The 22,364-nt window shown below is 46.8% G+C and overlaps 1 pseudogene; it reads right to left on the bottom strand.

Moving 5' to 3' along the window:
• Nucleotides 1–21,085, bottom strand: part of LOC138643203 (zinc finger protein 271-like) — a 93,100-nt pseudogene extending 72,015 nt beyond the window's left edge.
• Nucleotides 21,086–22,364: the final 1,279 nt, after the last annotated feature.

Consider the following 22,364-nt stretch of genomic DNA (forward strand, 5'->3'; position numbering starts at 1 on the left):
AAGTTATAAGGCAGTACTCAGCAGTGCACATGTGAATCCAGCTCGGAGGTGAGATACGTTACTTGCTAGAATGCTTTGAACAATCTTTTTACGTCTCCCTCTCCAAACCATAGAGTATAATAGGTGTAGTCTGACGACTCACTTTATTAGTATGTCTTCTTGGGCCAGATGGAGCTGTTTTTTTTTCAGAATGAATGATAAAGTCAAAAAGGTAAAGGGAGAGGAAGTGGCTGATAAGTGGAGAAAGAAGATGCATTCTCTGACAAAATACAAAGATTCTAATATACATTACCTTGTACTAATGATTTATGCAAAGTTTGGTGACTGTATATAGGGGGCACACGGGAGCTGAGCTCCCTACACACGTGGCTGATGTCGGTTATATCACCTTGCAGCGGCTGTTAACCATTTAGATGCTGCTGTTAATCTCTGTCTGTGCTGCATTAAAGCCGCCTCACCCAAAGGGTTTTTAGGATCCACCTCTTCAGGTGAGACAAAGCAGGCTTCAGTATGGATGCCATACCTGGCCAACAGTAATGATCAAGCATCTCCTTACCTGGAGATGTGCGGGGCTGGTCGTCCTCCATCATGACGTCCTCGTACAGATCCTTGTGTCCTTCTAGATACTCCCACTCCTCCATGGAGAAATAGACGGTGACATCCTGACACCTTACAGGAACCTGACACATACAATGATACCATCATTACCCAGAATCCTCCAGTGCCGCCCTGTAAAATGTCCCAGCAGTCACCTCTCCGGTCAGCAGCTCAATGATCTTGTTGGTCAGTTCTAGGATCTTCTTATTGCTCCTCTCATGTATCGGGGGAGGATCCTTGATGAGGCTCCGCCTTCCTGACTCATTGAGACGACTGCCGGGAGTCACACGGTCACTTGTCTTCTTCACTATTGTATAATCCTGTGTGTGGAGACATTATTGTTATACACACCATATAAAGGTGATGTCCCATAATAGAGGACTACAATCTGCCTCCTTCCACCCAATCTCCCCTCATCGATCTACAATCTAGTAATGGAAACCTTCCCGCTACCCTTACTGACATTGTGGAGGACTTCTCCCCCCGCTGTAGATCGAGACCTAATCTCCTTAATTCCGCACCATCATACTATCTTCAGTGATTAAACTTCGAAAAAATCTCAACGAGGGAATCGACAGCCGCCATCAAATCCGACAAGGAGGAGCCGCCCGTCTGCCCACTATCAAGCCGGGAACGGAGAAATGTCCGTCGAGTCTATGGATTCTGTAGTGTCGATTCCTCGCAGAGTCCAAGCTCCTGCCATCAGCTCCTCATTCCTGATATTTAATAGTTTACCAACCTGTAATTTCCTATTAGTTGCTGGGGAATATGTTTGCGCCATATAAAGATTATTATCCAGAGGACAATTTTCTTCGACATAGGGGGAAAACAAATTTTCGACTCCAAATCAGAATTAATGCCTGGATCATAGAGCAACGTGGTAACGTTACACGTTCTGGTCACTAGATCACTGATAAACACATCCAGACTGGAAGTGAGAGCATCGAATCTGCACAAAACCATTGTATGAATTGTTCACAACTCAAAGAGCTGACCTGTCATTATGATTCTCCAGGTCGTTACGAGTTCATAGACACCAAACATGTCAAGGTTCTTTATTATCTAAGTGGTGAAAAAAAATTCTTTGCAAAAAAAAAAAAAAGCGCCATTTTCTGATACCCGTAGCGTCTCCATTTTTCGCGATCTGGGGTCGGGTGAGGGCTTATTTTTTGCGTGCAGAGCTGACGTTTTTAATTATCCTATTTTGGTGCAGATACGTTCTTTTGATCACCCGTTATTTTATTTTAATGCAATGTCGCGGCGACCCAAAAAAATGTAATTCTGGTGTTTCAAATTTTTTTCTCGCTACGCTGTTTAGCGATCAGGTTAATCTTTTTTTATTGATAGATCGGGCGATTCTGAACATGTGTAGGTTTGATTTTTCTTTTACTGTTATTTTGAATGGGGCGAAACAGGGGTGATTTGATCTTTTTTTTTTTCATAATTTTAAAAACATTTTTATTTTTAATTTTTGCCATGCTTCAATAGTCTCCATAGGAGACTAGAAGCTGCCACAACGTGATCGGTTCTGCTACATAGAGGTGATGCTCAGATCGCCCCTATGTAGCAGAACTACAGCATTGCTATGAGCGCAGACCACAGGGTGGCGCTCACAGCAATCTGGCATCAACAACCATAGAGGTCTCCAGGAGACCTCTAGTTGTCATGCATACGCACTGCTGACCCCCGATCACGTGACAGGGGTCAGCGGTGCGCATATTTCGAGCCGGCTGGCCAAAAGGGCACGTTAAATGCCACTGTCAGAGTTTGACAGCGGCATCTAACTGGTTAATAGGCGCGGGTGGATCGCGATTCCACCCGCGCCTATTGCAGGCACATGTCAGCTGTTCAAAACAGCTGACAAGTCCCGGCTTTGATGCGGGCTCACCTCCAGAGCTCACATCAAAGTGGGGGTTCTGCCATCGGACGTACTATCCTGTTCGATGGCAGAAAGGGGTTAAACACCACTCCTTTTCACTAGTGATAAGTGAGTGTACTCGTTACTCAGGTTTTCCAAGCATGCCCTGGTGGTCTCAGAGTATCTTCAGCATGCTCGGAGATTATGTAAGTGTCCCTGCTGCATGTGGGGATTGCCTAACAAATCGGGCAATCCCCACATGTACTCAGGCTGTCTAGCAGCTGCACATCATGCAGCTGCGGGACTCAAACAATCTCCGAGCAGTCACAAATACTCGGAGAACACCAGAGCATGCTTGGAAACCCAAAGTACTGAGTACACTTGCTCATCACTACTTTTCACTTGTCCAATATCTACTTTTGTTGAATCCAATTTTGCTTAATTTTCTGCAAATGTCTAATATTTATAGACCACCCCACTGTCTAAATTCTAGTTTAGCCTGTGGCAGTGCAGACTCACGCCATCTGCCAGTAACAACGTGTGAGGCTGTGAAGCAACACTATCGGCACCAGTCACCCGGCTTAGTAGCAGACACAAGTAACAGTTGTATCTAGTAGGAGTGTGTTATGACCTGGTGGTAAGGACAATAATGGACCTGGTGGTTAAGAGCACACTGAATGACCTGATAGTTACAAATAATATAGGACGAGCTCTGAGACGTGGGAACTCTGCTGACCGCAATCCCTAATCCTATCACACACACTAGAAATAGCCGTGGATAGCTCCTAAGGCTCCCTATGCAACTCGGCACAGCCTAAGAAACTAGCTAGCCCTGAAGATAGAAAAATAAAGCCTACCTTGCCTCAGAGAAATTCCCCAAAGGAAAGGCAGCCCCCCACATATAATGACTGTGAGTAGAGATGAAAATACAAACACAGAGATGAAATAGATTTAGCAAAGTGAGGCCCGACTTACTGAATAGACCGAGGATAGGAAAGGTAACTTTGCGGTCAGCACAAAAAACTACAAAAAGACCACACAGAGGGCGCAAAAGACCCTCCGCACCGACTCACGGTGCGGAGGCGCTCCCTCTCCGTCCCACAGCTTCCAGCAAGCAAGACAAAAATCAAAATAGCAAGCTGGACAGAAAAATAGCAAACAAAGAAAAACAAGCAGCAACTTAGCTTCTGCTGGGAAGACAGGTCACAAGAACGATCCAGGAGTGAACTAGACCAATACTGGAACATTGACAGGTGGCATGGAGCAATGATCTAAGTGGAGTTAAATAGAGCAGCCAGCTAACGAATTAACCTCGTCACCTGTGGAAGGAAACTCAGAAGCCGAAGTACCATTCATGACCACAGGAGGGAGCTTGACAACAGAATTCTCAACAGGAGTGTTACTGCGGAGGAGGCCAAAAGGCACCGGGGCTGGATGGCTCCCTTATCTCAATCACAGCAGCAAGATGTTACCTCTGGCAGAGACACCATCATCAGTGCTCAGCCCACTTATTGCAACAGTGTATTTCAGCTGTGGTTCTTTTTTATTTTATCATCTCTGTCCTCATTGACCCCTAGTGAGCTTCCTTCTTTACTCCTAAGTTTCAGCACTCCGGGGGATGTGAAGATAGGTCTTAGGATGGTGTCCCTGTTGTTACATTCAGTCAGTTTGGACCGAAATGAGATGGAAGACATGACTGAAGCTGTGTTCTGGTTGTGGCAGTCACGGTGGTAGTAACATTGGGGGGTAATTCAGAAGCGGGAATGACATTGGGAAAGATGCCCAAGACATTTTGCAGACTAAATCGGCAGGGATGATGAAGATGGTGATTATTGAACAGGACCAGGGAACCAAATCAAGGTGACAAAGTGATGTTAGGAGAAGAGGAGGATGGTGGCAGCTGGGCAGGTCTTGGTCTCATACCCCCATGGTGCTTACCCACCTCCTCTACCAGAACACAGGGAAGAGGAGTCATCCTAAGATCAGGGACATGCGTCTTCTTGGATCATTTGAAAAAGCCACCAGATTTGTGAGTGTGAACAATATTAGTGTCACCAATGTCATCTCCCATGCTGGGCACACAGAGAAGGACGCTTGCAGGAAAAAGTGTCGGAGGAGGATGAGGAACTAGGAAGGTTTGAGATGGAAGACAAGGAGTTTTCACATGCACAGCTAGGAAATGTGGATGACGAGGTGAATGATGATGCCGACGCTATTGGCAATGACCAAACATCACAGTGCAGGGCGGAGAATGAAACAAGGCGGCACTTGTTCACACTGGTGAGAATGGCACGCTGCCTACATGGTGACCTGCAGACTGTAGGTATCACACAAAGGAATGACTGTTCCATAGGCTCCTCTCCACCGCTACAAGTGGCCAAAGCCGCAGCAACCAATACAACGTAAATCTGAGGATGAACCAGCAGTTTATAGTCGCTGAGCCAACCTGACGCACAGCAGCACATGGTGAAGTCGTACATGGACCTCAGGGACTTCTGGGTCTGAAGAACAGACTGGCTGGATATGGCCTAGTTTGCCATTAGTATTCTATGTTGTCCAGTCTCCATTGCACTGGAATAAGGGTCAACAGGTATTAGATCTGCCATTATTGACAATGGAGATCGGTAATTTATAACCAGCAAATTAATGCCACTGTGTGACTGTTCTCCATGTTCCATACTGCACTGCTGCTACCACTGTCACTACACAGCTGCACATCTCCTGCCTGTCCATCATGTTCCATACTGTACTGCTGCTACCACTGTCACTACACAGCTGCACATTTCCTGCCTGTCCGTCATGTTCCATACTGCACTGCTGCTACCACTGTCACTACACAGCTGCACATTTCCTTCCCGTCCATCATGTTCCATACTGCACTGCTGCTACCACTGTCACTACACAGCTGCACATCTCCTGCCTGTCCATCATGTTCCATACTGTACTGCTACCATTGTCACTACACAGCTGCACATCTCCTGCCTGTCCATCATGTTCCAAACTGTACTGCTACCACTGTCACTACACAGCTGCACATCTCCTGCCTGTCCATCATGTTCCATACTGTACTGCTACCACTGTCACTACACAGCTGCACATCTCCTGCCTGTCCATCATGTTCCATACTGCACTGCTACCACTGTCACTACACAGCTGCACATCTCCTGCCTGTCCATCATGTTCCATACTGCACTGCTACCACTGCCACTACACAGCTGCACATCATCTGCCTGTCCATCATGTTCCATACTGCACTGCTGCTACTACTGTCACTACACAGCTGCACATCTCCTGCCTGTCCATCATGTTCCATACTGCACTGCTATCACTGTCACTACACACCTGCACATCTGCCTGTCCATCATGCTCCATACTGTACTGCTACTACCACTGTCACTACACAGCTGCACATCTCCTGCCTGTCCATCATGTTCCATACTGCACTGCTGCTATCACAGTCACTACACAGCTGCACATCATCTGCCTGTCCATCATGTTCCATACTGCACTGCTGCTACTACTGTCACTACACAGCTGCACATCTCCTGCCTGTCCATCATGTTCCATACTGTACTGCTGCTACCACTGTCACTACACAGCTGCACATCTCCTGCCTGTCCATCATGTTCCATACTGTACTGCTACCATTGTCACTACATAGCTGCACATCTCCTGCCTGTCCATCATGTTCCATACTGCACTGCTACCACTGCCACTACACAGCTCCACATCTCCTGCCTGTCCATCATGTTCCATACTGCACTGCTATCACTGTCACTACACAGCTGCACATCTCCTGCCTGTCCATGTTCCATACTGTACTGCTGCTACCACTGTCACTACACAGCTACACATCTCCTGCCTGTCCGTCATGTTCCATACTGTACTGCTACCACTGTCACTACACAGCTGCATATCTCCTGCCTGTCCATGTTCCATACTGTACTGCTACCACTGTCACTGCACAGCTGCACATCTCCTGCCTGTCCATCATGTTCCATACTGCACTGCTATCACTGTCACTACACAGCTGCAGATCTCCTGCCTGTCCATCATGCTCCATACTGCACTGCTGCTACCACTGTCACTACACAGCTGCACATCTCCTGCCTGTCCTTCATGTTCCATACTGCACTGCTGCTATCACAGTCACTACACAGCTGCACATCTCCTGCCTGTCCATCATGTTCCATACTGTACTGCTACCACTGTCACTACTGTTGTGAATTCTGTGGCAGAGCTCCCTCCTGTGGTCACAAGTGGTACTTCGGCTGATTCTCTCTGAGCTTCCGTTGGTGGAGGAAAGTAACATAGTAACATAGTTAGTAAGGCCGAAAAAAGACATTTGTCCATCCAGTTCAGCCTATATTCCATCATAATAAATCCCCAGATCTACGTCCTTCTACAGAACCTAATAATTGTATGATACAATATTGTTCTGCTCCAGGAAGACATCCAGGCCTCTCTTGAACCCCTCGACTGAGTTCGCCATCACCACCTCCTCAGGCAAGCAATTCCAGATTCTCACTGCCCTAACAGTAAAGAATCCTCTTCTATGTTGGTGGAAAAACCTTCTCTCCTCCAGACGCAAAGAATGCCCCCTTGTGCCCGTCACCTTCCTTGGTATAAACAGATCCTCAGCGAGATATTTGTATTGTCCCCTTATATACTTATACATGGTTATTAGATCGCCCCTCAGTCGTCTTTTTTCTAGACTAAATAATCCTAATTTCGCTAATCTATCTGGGTATTGTAGTTCTCCCATCCCCTTTATTAATTTTGTTGCCCTCCTTTGTACTCTCTCTAGTTCCATTATATCCTTCCTGAGCACCGGTGCCCAAAACTGGACACAGTACTCCATGTGCGGTCTAACTAGGGATTTGTACAGAGGCAGTATAATGCTCTCATCATGTGTATCCAGACCTCTTTTAATGCACCCCATGATCCTGTTTGCCTTGGCAGCTGCTGCCTGGCACTGGCTGCTCCAGGTAAGTTTATCATTAACTAGGATCCCCAAGTCCTTCTCCCTGTCAGATTTACCCAGTGGTTTCCCGTTCAGTGTGTAATGGTGATATGGATTCCCTCTTCCCATGTGTATAACCTTACATTTATCATTGTTAAACCTCATCTGCCACCTTTCAGCCCAAGTTTCCAACTTATCCAGATCCATCTGTAGCAGAATACTATCTTCTCTTGTATTAACTGCTTTACATAGTTTTGTATCATCTGCAAATATCGATATTTTACTGTGTAAACCTTCTACCAGATCATTAATGAATATGTTGAAGAGAACAGGTCCCAATACTGACCCCTGCGGTACCCCACTGGTCACAGCGACCCAGTTAGAGACTATACCATTTATAACCACCCTCTGCTTTCTATCACTAAGCCAGTTACTAACCCATTTACACACATTTTCCCCCAGACCAAGCATTCTCATTTTGTGTACCAACCTCTTGTGCGGCACGGTATCAAACGCTTTGGAAAAATCGAGATATACCACGTCCAATGACTCACCGTGGTCCAGTCTATAGCTTACCTCTTCATAAAAACTGATTAGATTGGTTTGACAGGAGCGATTTCTCATAAACCCATGCTGATATGGAGTTAAACAGTTATTCTCATTGAGATAATCCAGAATAACATCCCTCAGAAACCCTTCAAATATTTTACCAACAATAGAGGTTAGACTTACTGGCCTATAATTTCCAGGTTCACTTTTAGAGCCCTTTTTGAATATTGGCACCACATTTGCTATGCGCCAGTCCTGCGGAACAGACCCTGTCGCTATAGAGTCACTAAAAATAAGAAATAATGGTTTATCTATTACATTACTTAGTTCTCTTAGTACTCGTGGGTGTATGCCATCCGGACCCGGAGATTTATCTATTTTAATCTTATTTAGCCGGTTTCGCACCTCTTCTTGGGTTAGATTGGTGACCCTTAATATAGGGTTTTCATTGTTTCTTGGGATTTCACCTAGCATTTCATTTTCCACCGTGAATACCGTGGAGAAGAAGGTGTTTAATAGGTTAGCTTTTTCCTCGTCATCTACAACCATTCTTTCCTCACTATTTTTTAAGGGGCCTACATTTTCAGTTTTTATTCTTTTACTATTGATATAGTTGAAGAACAGTTTGGGATTAGTTTTACTCTCCTTAGCAATGTGCTTCTCTGTTTCCTTTTTGGCAGCTTTAATTAGTTTTTTAGATAAAGTATTTTTCTCCCTATAGTTTTTTAGAGCTTCAATGGTGCCATCCTGCTTTAGTAGTGCAAATGCTTTCTTTTTACTGTTAATTGCCTGTCTTACTTCTTTGTTTAGCCACATTGGGTTTTTCCTATTTCTAGTCCTTTTATTCCCACAAGGTATAAACCGCTTACACTGCCTATTTAGGATGTTCTTAAACATTTCCCATTTATTATCTGTATTCTCATTTCTGAGGATATTGTCCCAGTCTACCAGATTAAGGGCATCTCTAAGCTGTTCAAACTTTGCCTTCCTAAAGTTCAATGTTTTTGTGACTCCCTGACAAGTCCCCCTAGTGAAAGACAGGTGAAACTGCACAATATTGTGGTCGCTATTTCCTAAATGCCCAACCACCTGCAGATTTGTTATTCTGTCAGGTCTATTAGATAGTATTAGGTCTAAAAGTGCTGCTCCTCTGGTTGGATTCTGCACCAATTGTGAAAGATAATTTTTCTTGGTTATTAGCAGAAACCTGTTGCCTTTATGGGTTTCACAGGTTTCTGTTTCCCAGTTAATATCCGGGTAGTTAAAGTCCCCCATAACCAGGACCTCATTATGGGTTGCAGCTTCATCTATCTGCTTTAGAAGTAGACTTTCCATGCTTTCTGTTATATTTGGGGGTTTGTAACAGACCCCAATGAGAATTTTGTTACCATTTTTCCCTCCATGAATTTCAACCCATATGGACTCGACATCCTCATTCCCTTCGCTAATATCCTCCCTTAAAGTGGACTTTAGACAAGACTTTACATAGAGACAAACCCCTCCTCCTCTCCGATTTTTACGATCCTTTCTAAACAGACTGTAACCCTGTAAGTTAACTGCCCAGTCATAGCTTTCATCTAACCATGTCTCGGTTATTCCCACTATGTCAAAGTTACCTGTAGATATTTCTGCTTCTAGTTCTTCCATCTTGTTTGTCAGGCTTCTGGCGTTTGCGAGCATGCAGTTTAGAGGATTTTGTTTTGTTCCAATCTCCTCACTGTGAATTGTTTTAGAAATGTTCTTACCTCCCTTCTGAGTATGTTTTCCTGGGTCGTCTTTGTTCGAGTCTAATGTTTTTCTTCCCGTCCCCTCTTCTTCTAGTTTAACGCCCTCCTGATGAGTGTAGCGAGTCTTCTGGCGAATGTGTGTTTCCCAGGTTTGTTGAGGTGTAGTCCGTCTCTGGCGAGGAGTCCATCATACCAGTAATTCACACCGTGGTCCAGGAATCCAAATCCTTGTTGTCTGCACCATCGTCTTAGCCAGTTGTTTGCATCAAGGATCCTGTTCCATCTCCTGGTGCCATGCCCGTCTACTGGAAGGATAGAAGAAAAAACTACCTGTGCATCCAGTTCCTTTACTTTCTTCCCCAACTCTTCAAAGTCCTTGCAGATTGTCGGTAGGTCCTTCCTTGCCGTGTCATTGGTGCCAACATGTATCAGAAGAAATGGGTGGACGTCCTTGGAGCTGAAGAGCTTTGGTATCCTATCGGTCACATCCTTGATCATCGCACCTGGAAGGCAGCATACTTCTCTTGCAGTTATGTCCGGTCTGCAGATGGCTGCTTCTGTGCCTCTCAGTAGTGAGTCTCCCACCACCACCACTCTTCGTTGCTTCTTGGCTGTACTTTTTGCTGTCACTTGTTGCTGTGTGCCCTTTTCTTTTTTGCTTGCTGGTATTGCTTCATTCTTAGGTGTGCCATCTTCATCCTCTACAAAGATTTGATATCGGTTCTTCAGTTGTGTGGTTGGTGATTTCTCCATGGTCTTCTTGCTTCTTTTGGTCACATGCTTCCACTCATCTGCTTTTGGAGGTTCTCTGACACTTTTTGCACCTTCTGTGACCAGTAGAGATGCTTCTGTTCTGTCTAGAAAGTCTTCATTCTCTTTGATGAGTTTCAAAGTTGCTATTCTTTCTTCCAGACCCCGCACCTTTTCTTCTAAAAGGGCCACTAGTCTACACTTCTGACAGGTGAAATTGGATTCTTCTTCTGGTCGATCTGTGAACATGTAGCACATGCTGCAGCTCACCATGTAGGTTGTCACATCTGCCATGTTGCTCCTAGATCCTGCTGACTTGCTGTGTGTTTTCCTTCTTGTGTAATCTACTCAGCCAAGCTCTCTTGCAATAATGTCCTACAGGCAAAAATTCGCGCGCCGTAAGCTTGAATCCCTGGTTTGGTGATGCTTTCGAAGCAGCTGGTCCCGGCTGTACCCAACGATCTTCTAGCTTAGGGAGACTTCGCTTCTCCCAGAAGGCACCTGGAATATGCAAATTAGCCTCCTGAAGCTTGAATCCCTGGTTTGGTGATGCTTTCGAAGCAGCTGGTCCCGGCTGTACCCAACGATCTTCTAGCTTAGGGAGACTTCGCTTCTCCCAGAAGGCACCTGGAATATGCAAATTAGCCTCCTGAAGCTTGAATCCCTGGTTTGGTGATGCTTTCGAAGCAGCTGGTCCCGGCTGTACCCAACGATCTTCTAGCTTAGGGAGACTTCGCTTCTCCCAGAAGGCACCTGGAATATGCAAATTAGCCTCCTGAAGCTTGAATCCCTGGTTTGGTGATGCTTTCGAAGCAGCTGGTCCCGGCTGTACCCAACGATCTTCTAGCTTAGGGAGACTTCGCTTCTCCCAGAAGGCACCTGGAATATGCAAATTAGCCTCCTGAAGCTTGAATCCCTGGTTTGGTGATGCTTTCGAAGCAGCTGGTCCCGGCTGTACCCAACGATCTTCTAGCTTAGGGAGACTTCGCTTCTCCCAGAAGGCACCTGGAATATGCAAATTAGCCTCCTGAAGCTTGAATCCCTGGTTTGGTGATGCTTTCGAAGCAGCTGGTCCCGGCTGTACCCAACGATCTTCTAGCTTAGGGAGACTTCGCTTCTCCCAGAAGGCACCTGGAATATGCAAATTAGCCTCCTGAAGCTTGAATCCCTGGTTTAGCTTGAATCCCTGGAAAGTGGTACTGCGGCTTCTGAGTTTCCTTCCTCAGGTGATGTGGTGAAGTCGTTAGGTGCTGCTCTATTTAACTCCACCTAGTGCTTTGATCCTGGCTTCCAGTCAATGTTCTAGTATTAAACTTGCTTCCTCCTGGATCGTTCCTGTGGCCTGCTGCTCTGCATAGCTAAGTTTTCGCTTGTGTTATTATTGTTATCTGTTTTTTCTGTCCAGCTTGCTTATTTGGTTTTTCTTGCTTGCTGGAAGCTCTGGGACGCAGAGGGAGCACCTCCGTGCCGTTAGTCGGTACGGAGGGTCTTTTTGCCCCCTTTGCGTGGTTGTTTGTAGGGTTTTGTGTTGACCGCAAAGTTACCTTTCCTATCCTCGCTCTGTTCAGAAAGTCGGGCCTCACTTTACTAAATCTATTTCATCTCTACGTTTGTCTTTTCATCTTAACTCACAGTCATTATATGTGGGGGCTGCCTTTTCCTTTGGGGTATTTCTCTGAGGCAAGGTAGGCTTATTTTCTATCTTCAGGCTAGCTAGTTTCTCAGGCTGTGCCGAGTTGCATAGGGAGCGTTAGGTGCAATCCACGGCTGTCTCTAGTGTGGTTGGAGAGGATTAGGGATTGCGGTCAGCAGAGTTCCCACGTCTCAGAGCTCGTTCTATGTTTTTTGGTTTTGTCAGGTCACTGTATGTGCTCTGACTTCTATGTCCATTGTGGTACTGAATTACCAAATCGCAACAGTACTGGAAGCCATAAGTACTAATGATTCTCAATAGAGGGAAAAAAGAAGTTCTGAGACCATTTTTTTTTCTCTGCACTGTGTTTTGCCTTTTTTTTCCCCTAGACATTTGGGTGGTTCAGGACACAGGTGTAGCAATGGACATTAAAGGTCTGTCTTCATGTGTGGATCAGCTCACGGCAAGAGTACAAAATATTCAAGACTTTGTGGTTCAGAATTCTATGTTAGAACCAAGAATTCCTATTCCTGATTTGTTTTTTGGAGATAAACTCAGAAATTTAGTTCTCAAAAATAATTGTAAACTATTCCTGGCTTTGAAACCTCGCTCCTCTGGTGACCCAGTTCAACAAGTTAGGATCATTATTTCTTTTTTACGTGGCGACCCTCAGGACTGGGCATTTTCTCTTGCGCCAGGAGATCCTGCATTATGTAATATTGATGCGTTTTTCCTGGCGCTCGGATTGCTGTACGATGCGCCTAATTCGGTGGATCAGGCAGAGAAGAATTTGCTGGCTCTGTGTCAGGGTCAGGATGAAATAGAGATATATTGTCAGAAGTTTAGAAAGTGGTCCGTACTCACTCAGTGGAATGAAGGTGCGCTCACAGCTATTTTCAGAAGGGGTCTCTCTGAAGCCCTTAAGGATGTCATGGTGGGATTTCCTATGCCTGCTGGTCTGAATGAGTCTATGTCTTTGGCCATTCAGATCGGTCGACGCTTGCGTGAGCGTAAATCTGTGCACCATTTGGCGGTATTATCTGAGCATAAACCTGAGTCTATGCAGTGCGATAGGACTTTGACCAGAGTTGAATGGCAAGAACACAGACGTCGGAATGGGCTGTGTTTCTACTGTGGTGATTCCACTCATGCTATCTCTGATTGTCCTAAGCGCGCTAAGCGGTTCGCTAGGTCTGCCACCATTGGTATGGTACAGTCAAAATTTCTTTTGTCCGTTACCTTGATCTGCTCTTTGTCATCTTATTCTGTCATGGCATTTGTGGATTCAGGCGCTGCCCTGAATTTGATGGACTTGGAGTATGCTAGGCGTTGTGGGTTTTTCTTGGAGCCCTTGCAGTGTCCTATTCCATTGAGAGGAATTGATGCCACGCCTTTGGCCAAGAATAAGCCTCAGTACTGGACCCAGCTGACCATGTGCATGCCTCCTGCACATCAGGAGGTTATTCGCTTTCTGGTGTTGCATAATCTGCATGATGTGGTCGTGTTGGGGTTGCCATGGCTACAAGTCCATAATCCAGTATTAGATTGGAAATCCATGTCTGTGTCCAGCTGGGGTTGTCAGGGGGTACATGGTGATGTTCCATTTCTGTCAATTTCGTCATCCACCCCTTCTGAGCTTCCAGAGTTCTTGTCTGATTACCGGGATGTATTTGATGAGCCCAAGTCCGATGCCCTACCTCCGCATAGGGACTGTGATTGTGCTATCAATTTGATTCCTGGTAGTAAATTCCCAAAAGGTCGACTGTTTAATTTATCTGTGCCTGAGCACGCCGCTATGTGGAGTTACGTGAAGGAGTCCTTGGAGAAGGGACATATTCGCCCGTCATCGTCGCCATTGGGAGCGGGGTTCTTTTTTGTGGCCAAGAAGGATGGTTCGCTGAGACCTTGTATAGATTACCGCCTTCTAAATAAGATCACGGTTAAATTTCAGTATCCCTTGCCATTGTTATCTGATTTGTTTGCTCGGATTAAGGGGGCTAGTTGGTTCACCAAGATAGATCTTCGTGGTGCGTATAATCTTGTGCGTATTAAGCGAGGCGATGAATGGAAAACTGCATTTAATACGCCCGAGGGCCATTTTGAGTACCTAGTAATGCCATTCGTACTTGCCAATGCTCCATCAGTGTTTCAGTCCTTTATGCATGACATCTTCCGAGAGTACCTGGATAAATTCCTGATTGTTTACTTGGATGACATTTTGATCTTCTCAGATGATTGGGAGTCTCATGTGAAGCAGGTCAGAACTGTGTTTCAGGTCCTGCGTGCTAATTCTTGGTTTGTGAAGGGATCAAAGTGTCTCTTTGGTGTGCATAAGGTTTCATTTTTGGGGTTCATTTTTTCCCCTTCTACTATCGAGATGGACCCTGTTAAGGTCCAGGCCATCCATGATTGGACTCAGCCGACATCTCTGAAAAGTCTGCAAAAGTTCCTGGGCTTTGCTAATTTTTATTGTCGCTTCATCTGTAATTTTTCTAGTATTGCTAAACCATTGACCGATTTGACCAAGAAGGGTGCTGATGTAGTCAATTGGTCTTCTGCTGCTGTGGAAGCTTTTCAGGAGTTGAAGCGTCGTTTTTCTTCTGCCCCTGTGTTGTGTCAACCAGATGTTTCTCTTCCGTTCCAGGTCGAGGTTGATGCTTCTGAAATTGGAGCGGGGGCTGTTTTGTCGCAGAGAAGTTCTGATTGCTCAGTGATGAAACCGTGCGCCTTCTTTTCCAGGAAGTTTTCGCCTGCTGAGCGAAATTATGATGTTGGCAATCGAGAGTTGCTGGCCATGAAGTGGGCATTCGAGGAGTGGCGTCATTGGCTTGAGGGAGCTAAGCATCGCGTGGTGGTCTTGACTGATCATAAGAACTTGACTTATCTCGAGTCTGCCAAGCGGTTGAATCCTAGACAGGCTCGTTGGTCGCTGTTTTTCGCCCGTTTTGACTTTGTGATTTCGTACCTTCCGGGCTCTAAAAATGTGAAGGCGGATGCCCTGTCTAGGAGTTTTGTGCCCGACTCTCCAGGTTTGTCTGAGCCGGCGGGTATTCTCAAAGAGGGAGTAATTGTGTCTGCCATCTCCCCTGATTTGCGGCGGGTGCTGCAAAAATTTCAGGCTAATAAACCTGATCGTTGCCCAGCGGAGAAACTGTTTGTCCCTGATAGGTGGACGAATAAAGTTATCTCTGAGGTTCATTGTTCGGTGTTGGCTGGTCATCCTGGAATCTTTGGTACCAGAGAGTTAGTGGCTAGATCCTTCTGGTGGCCATCTCTGTCGCGGGATGTGCGTTCTTTTGTGCAGTCCTGTGGGATTTGTGCTCGGGCTAAGCCCTGCTGTTCTCGTGCCAGTGGGTTGCTTTTGCCCTTGCCGGTCCCGAAGAGGCCTTGGACACATATCTCTATGGATTTTATTTCAGATCTTCCCGTCTCTCAAAAAATGTCAGTCATTTGGGTAGTTTGTGATCGCTTCTCTAAGATGGTCCATTTGGTACCCTTGTCTAAATTACCTTCCTCCTCTGATTTGGTGCCATTGTTCTTCCAGCATGTGGTTCGTTTACATGGCATTCCAGAGAATATCGTTTCTGACAGAGGTTCCCAGTTTGTTTCGAGGTTTTGGCGAGCCTTTTGTGCAAGGATGGGCATTGACTTGTCTTTTTCCTCGGCTTTCCATCCTCAGACTAATGGCCAGACCGAACGAACCAATCAGACCTTGGAAACATATCTGAGATGCTTTGTTTCTGCTGATCAGGATGACTGGGTGTCCTTTTTGCCTTTGGCTGAGTTCGCCCTTAATAATCGGGCCAGCTCGGCTACCTTGGTTTCGCCGTTTTTCTGCAACTCTGGGTTCCATCCTCGTTTCTCTTCAGGGCAGGTTGAGTCTTCGGACTGTCCTGGTGTGGATACTGTGGTGGACAGGTTGCAGCAGATTTGGACTCGTGTAGTGGACAATTTGACATTGTCCCAGGAGAAGGCTCAACGTTTTGCTAATTGCAGACGCTGTGTGGGTCCCCGACTTCGTGTTGGGGATTTGGTTTGGTTGTCTTCTCGTCATATTCCTATGAAGGTTTCCTCTCCTAAGTTTAAACCTCGTTTCATTGGTCCGTATAGGATTTCTGAGGTTCTTAATCCTGTGTCTTTTCGTCTGACCCTTCCAGATTCTTTTTCCATCCATAACGTATTCCATAGGTCATTGTTGCGGAGATACGTGGCACCTATGGTTCCATCTGTTGATCCTCCTGCCCCGGTTTTGGTGGAGGGGGAGTTGGAGTATATTGTGGAGAAGATTTTGGATTCTCGTGTTTCAAGGCGGAAACTCCAGTATCTGGTTAAGTGGAAGGGTTATGGTCAGGAAGATAATTCCTGGGTCTTTGCCTCTGATGTCCATGCTCCCGATCTTGTTCGTGCCTTTCATATGGCTCATCCTGGTCGTCCTGGGGGCTCTGGTGAGGGTTCGGTGACCCCTCCTCAAGGGGGGGGTACTGTTGTGAATTCTGTGGCAGAGCTCCCTCCTGTGGTCACAAGTGGTACTTCGGCTGATTCTCTCTATGAGCTTCCTTTGGTGGATGAGAGTGGTACTGCGGCTTCTGAGTTTCTTTCCTCAGGTGATGTGGTGAAGTCGTTAGGTGCTGCTCTATTTAACTCCACCTAGTGCTTTGATCCTGGCCTCCAGTCAATGTTCTAGTATTGGACTTGCTTCCTCCTGGATCGTTCCTGTGGCCTGCTGCTCTGCATAGCTAAGTTTTCGCTTGTGTTATTTTTGTTATCTGTTTTTTCTGTCCAGCTTGCTTATTTGTTTTTTCTTGCCTGCTGGAAGCTCTGGGACGCAGAGGGTGTACCTCCGTGCCGTTAGTCGGTACGGAGGGTCTTTTTGCCCCCTTTGCGTGGTTGTTTGTAGGGTTTTGTGTTGACCGCAAAGTTACCTTTCCTATCCTCACTCTGTTCAGAAAGTCGGGCCTCACTTTGCTAAATCTATTTCATCTCTACGTTTGTCATTTCATCTTTACTCACAGTCATTATATGTGGGGGGCTGCCTTTTCCTTTGGGGTATTTCTCTGAGGCAAGGTAGGCTTATTTTCTATCTTCAGGCTAGCTAGTTTCTCAGGCTGTGCCGAGTTGCATAGGGAGCGTTAGGCGCAATCCACGGCTGCCTCTAGTGTGGTTGGAGAGGATTAGGGATTGCGGTCAGCAGAGTTCCCACGTCTCAGAGCTCGTTCTATGTTTTTTGGTTTTGTCAGGTCACTGTATGTGCTCTGACTTCTATGTCCATTGTGGTACTGAATTACCAAATCGCAACACACTACACAGCTGCACATCTCCTGACTGTCCATCATGTTCCATACTGTACTGCTACCACTGTCACTACACAGCTACACATCTCCTGCCTGTCCATCATGTTCCATACTGCACTGCTACCACTGTCACTACACAGCTACACATCTCCTGCCTGTCCATGTTCCATACTGTACTGCTACCACTGTCACTACAGAGCTGCACATCTCCTGCCTGTCCATCATGTTCCATACTGTACTGCTGCTACCATTGTCACTACACAGCTGCACATCTCCTGCCTGTCCATCATGTTCCATACTGTACTGCTACCACTGTCACTGCACAGCTACACATCTCCTGCCTGTCCATCATGTTCCATACTGCACTGCTGGGAAGGAATCCTACTCTGCACAGGGTAAAATTAGGAACAAACCTGAAACTGCTCTTAATAAAAGGATCCCCCCCAATCGTTTGTAATGAGGAAGCTATTTGCATAGACCCTGTATAGGTATAAACACCGATAGACATCTTCCCCCAAAAGGGATTATTTTTGGACTGATTTTTAATTTCAAAGGACAACAAGCCTTACTGCAGTGTTATTACACAGGTCGCTGACTTCCATACTTCATCTGTGTACTCACTGCCATATATACTGATGACACTGACATTACTAAGGACAATCTTACATTATGGAGCACTTAATTCATGCCGAATTGAACCAGAAATGCTTTTCAGGACATTTGCTCATCTCTAATCCTGATCCTACTGAACTCAGTGAATTCATCATGACAACTTTCTGGAGCAGCAAGCTATGTATTCTCACTACTCTTACAGTAAAGAATTACCGTATATACTCGAGTATAAGCAGAGTTTTTCCACACATTATTTGTGCTGAAAAAGCCCCCCTTGGCTTATAGACGAGTGAGGGCCCCAGAAGACAGAGAGGGAGCAGTAGCGGCTGAGCCGCGGGTCACAGGAGGCAGGGTGGGGATGAGGAGCTATGCATACCAGGATAGGGATGAGGGGGCCATGTATACCAGGATAGGGATGAGGGGGCCATGCATACAAGGATAGGGATGAGGAGCCATGCAGACCAGGATAGGTGATGAGGAGCCATGTATATCAGGATAGGGATGAGGAGCCATGCATACCAGGATAGGGATGAGGAGCCATGCAGACCAGGATAGGAGATGAGGAGCCATGTATATCAGGATAGGGATGAGGAGCCATGCATACCAGGATGGGGATGAGGGGCCATGCATACCAGGATGGGGATGAGGGAGCCATGCATACCAGGATAGGGATGAGGAGCCATGCATACCAGGGTAGGGATGAGGAGCCATGCATACCAGGGTAGGGATGAGGAGCCATGCATACCAGGGTAGGGATGAGGAGCCATGCATACCAGGGTAGGGATGAGGAGCCATGCATACCAGGATAGGGATGAGGAGCCATGCAGACCAGGATAGGAGATGAGGAGCCATGTATATCAGGATAGGGATGAGGAGCCATGCATACCAGGATAGGGATGAGGGGCCATGCATACCAGGATGGGGATGAGGGAGCCATGCATACCAGGATAGGGATGAGGAGCCATGCATACCAGGGTAGGGATGAGGAGCCATGCATACCAGGGTAGGGATGAGGAGCCATGCATACCAGGATAGGGATGAGGAGCCATGCATACCAGGGTAGGGATGAGGAGCCATGCATACCAGGGTAGGGATGAGGAGCCATGCATACCAGGATGGGGATGAGGGAGCCATGTAGACCAGGATAGGGATGAGGAGCCATGCATACCAGGATAGGGATGAGGGAGCCATGCATACCAGGATAGGGATGAGGAGCCATGCATACCAGGATGGGGATGAGGGAGCCATGCATACCAGGATAGGGATGAGGAGCCATGCATACCAGGATAGGGGATGAGGAGCCATGCATACCAGGATAGGGGATGAGGAGCCATGCATACCAGGATAGGGATGAGGAGCCATGCATACCAGGATAGGGGATGAGGAGCCATGTATACCAGGATAGGGGATGAGGAGCCATGCACACCAGAATAGGGATGAGGAGCCATGTATACCAGGATAGGGGATGAGGAGCCATGTAGACCAGGACAGGGAAGAGGGAGCAATGTAGACCAGGATAGGGGATGAGGAGCCATGCACACCAGAATAGGGATGAGGAGCCATGTATACCAGGATAGGGGATGAGGAGCCATGTATACCAGGATAGGGGATGAGGAGCCATGCAGACCAGGATAGAGGATGAGGAGCAATGTAGACCAGGATAGGGGATGAGGAGCCATGTAGACCAGGACAGGGAAGAGGGAGCAATGTAGACCAGGATAGGGATGAGGAGCCATGTAGAGCAGGATAGGGATGAAGGGGTCATGCATACCAGGATAGGGATGGGGAGCCATGCATACCAGGATAGGGATGAGGAGCCATGCATACCAGGATAGGGAATGAGGAGCCATACATACCAGGATGGGGACGTGGAGCCATGTATACTGGGATAGAGATGAGGAGCCATGCATACCAGGATAGGGATGAGGAGCCATGCATACCAGGATAGAGATGAGGAGCCATGTAGACCAGGATGGGGATGAGGAGCCATGTAGAGCAGGATAGGGTGAGGAGCCATGCATACCAGGAAGGGGATGAGGGGGTCATGCATACCAGGATGGGGATGAGGGGACAATGTATGCCCGGCTTATACTTGAGTCAATAAGTTTTCCCAGTTCTTTATGCTAAGCTTAGGTGCCTCGGCTTATACTCGAGTATATACGGTATATGTCTCCTTGTTATAGCTACAGTCTGATATGGAGGTCGGACTGTCAATAAAATTCATCTCCAAACCATATTCTGGCCACCTGATCATTTTGGTTTCTTTCCTACAACCAGGGCTGTGGAGTCGGAGCCCATTTTGTTGGAGTCGGTGTCATGGAAATTGAGGAGTCGGACGCTTGGCTTACCGACTCCACAGCCCTGCCTACAACATACGTAAACGTGAATGGATTAAGATGACACCTAACAGACCAGACTGGTGGTCGATCTTCACGTGTTCTGTGGTTTTGTACATTTACGTCACTGGGAAGGTCGGGGAGCGGTTATGTACAGGACACTGGATGGCTCCTGATACTGACAATTACGTATAATTCCCTTTCCTAGGATTCACTTTATATAATAAAGGCAGCAATATAGAAAGGTTTACCTCTCCGGTCAACAGGTAGATCATCTCCAAGGTGAAGTTTAGTAATCTTTTGGTGATCTCATTCTGTTCCTTGTCCATCCTTTGTGGGTCATTCAGAAGGACTTTTGGATGGGAAAATGAGAAAACGGAATGAACCGGAGGGATCTAGTCCTGCAGGAACCTTTATGGAAAAAGGAGAGGCCCCGATTCACAGAGAGGACAACAACATGTGTGAAATGCAGAACCGCGCTTACTGAGCAGAGGAAAACAGGCTGTTGGGGGGTTTCACATGATGGATTAAATGAGGATTTACAATTAGCCACTTCCTACATATCCACTGGCTAGGTCAGAATTGCCGGATGACTCCAACTCTGGGACCAGAACTTACTTGGCTTACTGGGATACTTCCCCCCCGCCAGGCGAGGCAGCCAATGGGGAGATGTCCAAGCCCTACTGTGGCTAATGGAGACATGCCTGCCCCGGTACAAGAAGCCAGAAACCGGGGACTGATATTTCTGAAAAACTGCAGACAATATGCCCCGGTGCATCTAACGTGCACACAATGTGACGGCTTCACCGAGCCAGGTGGGCGCAAAGACCGGCCTGAGGGTCACACCACGACCTGCCACAATGACCGACAAGCATCCAAGGATAACGCCAGCCCAAGTCTACCTTGGGAGAAGACCACTTGGTTCACCAAGCTTACAAAGTACATACATCTGTTCAGATGCTGGGGAATGAGAAATACCGGGCAGGGTGCGTCCGCCCCTCAGGGAGAAGATCAAAGTCAGAATCTTTGGAAAAGACAGAGCTTCTAGATCTACGAGACGATAAAACCCCTCAGGTAGCGAAAAGTCAAAGATCCTGGATCAGGGGCATCGACCAGACTGTCACAATGAGGCAATCACCATAACAACCAATATGGAGTTCTGGCCAAGATGAAGGTTAAATCAAAAACCTCCTCAACCAGAAAAGGCCTCGTCTTCTTCAGGTGTCACAGGAAGAGAAGTGACAAAGGATGCAGTGAAGGAGAGGAGCAGCCATTGTCACTGAGGTTCTAGAGGGTGACTGGTTTGTTAGACGTCCCAGGAAGCCCCACACGGCACAGGACTATGATAAGGTCAGTCACGACTAGTGACAATGTGCGCTTAGTCCAGCTCGGAGGGGTCAGGACTTGGGAGAAGGCAGAACAATGAGTTACAGTCTGGAGTCAGCCAGACAGGGGGCAGTTGGTTATAGTATAAATATGAAAAAAGAAGAACTGCGGCAGCACTCACCAGATAGCGTAGATCAAACCTTTATTGAAGGTAAAAAATCCATCATGACGTGTTCACGGCTCGGGGGAGTGCGGACATAGTGGAAGTGAGCAGGGGAAGTCCTGTAGACCTGTAGAAGCGCTGGTAGAGCGCGAAACAGCTGTTGTCTTCCCCTGCTCACTTCCACTATGTCCGCACTCCCCCGAGCCGTGAAAACGTCATGATGGATTTTTTACCTTCAATAAAGGTTTGATCTACGCTATCTGGTGAGTGCTGCCGCAGTTCTTCTTTTTTCATATTTATACTGGATTGTTTGTTTTTTCGTATGCGAGCACCTCCAGTTACTGAAGCCTTACACCCACAAGTGACTGTGTTCTTACCAGTACGTTACATTCAGGCTGTGCAGCAATACTTTTTTCTCTTCATTGATTGCAGTTGGTTATAGTATTGCATCTGTTACAAGCAAAAACAGTTCACTACGGAGCCGGAACAGGACGCCTCGCTCCCGAGATCTGACATTTCAAGATGAAGGAATAAAACCATCCAGGAAAAGAGGGAAATT

Source organism: Ranitomeya imitator, chromosome 6 (assembly GCF_032444005.1).
Source record: "Ranitomeya imitator isolate aRanImi1 chromosome 6, aRanImi1.pri, whole genome shotgun sequence".
NCBI classification, from domain to species: Eukaryota; Metazoa; Chordata; class Amphibia; order Anura; family Dendrobatidae; genus Ranitomeya; species Ranitomeya imitator.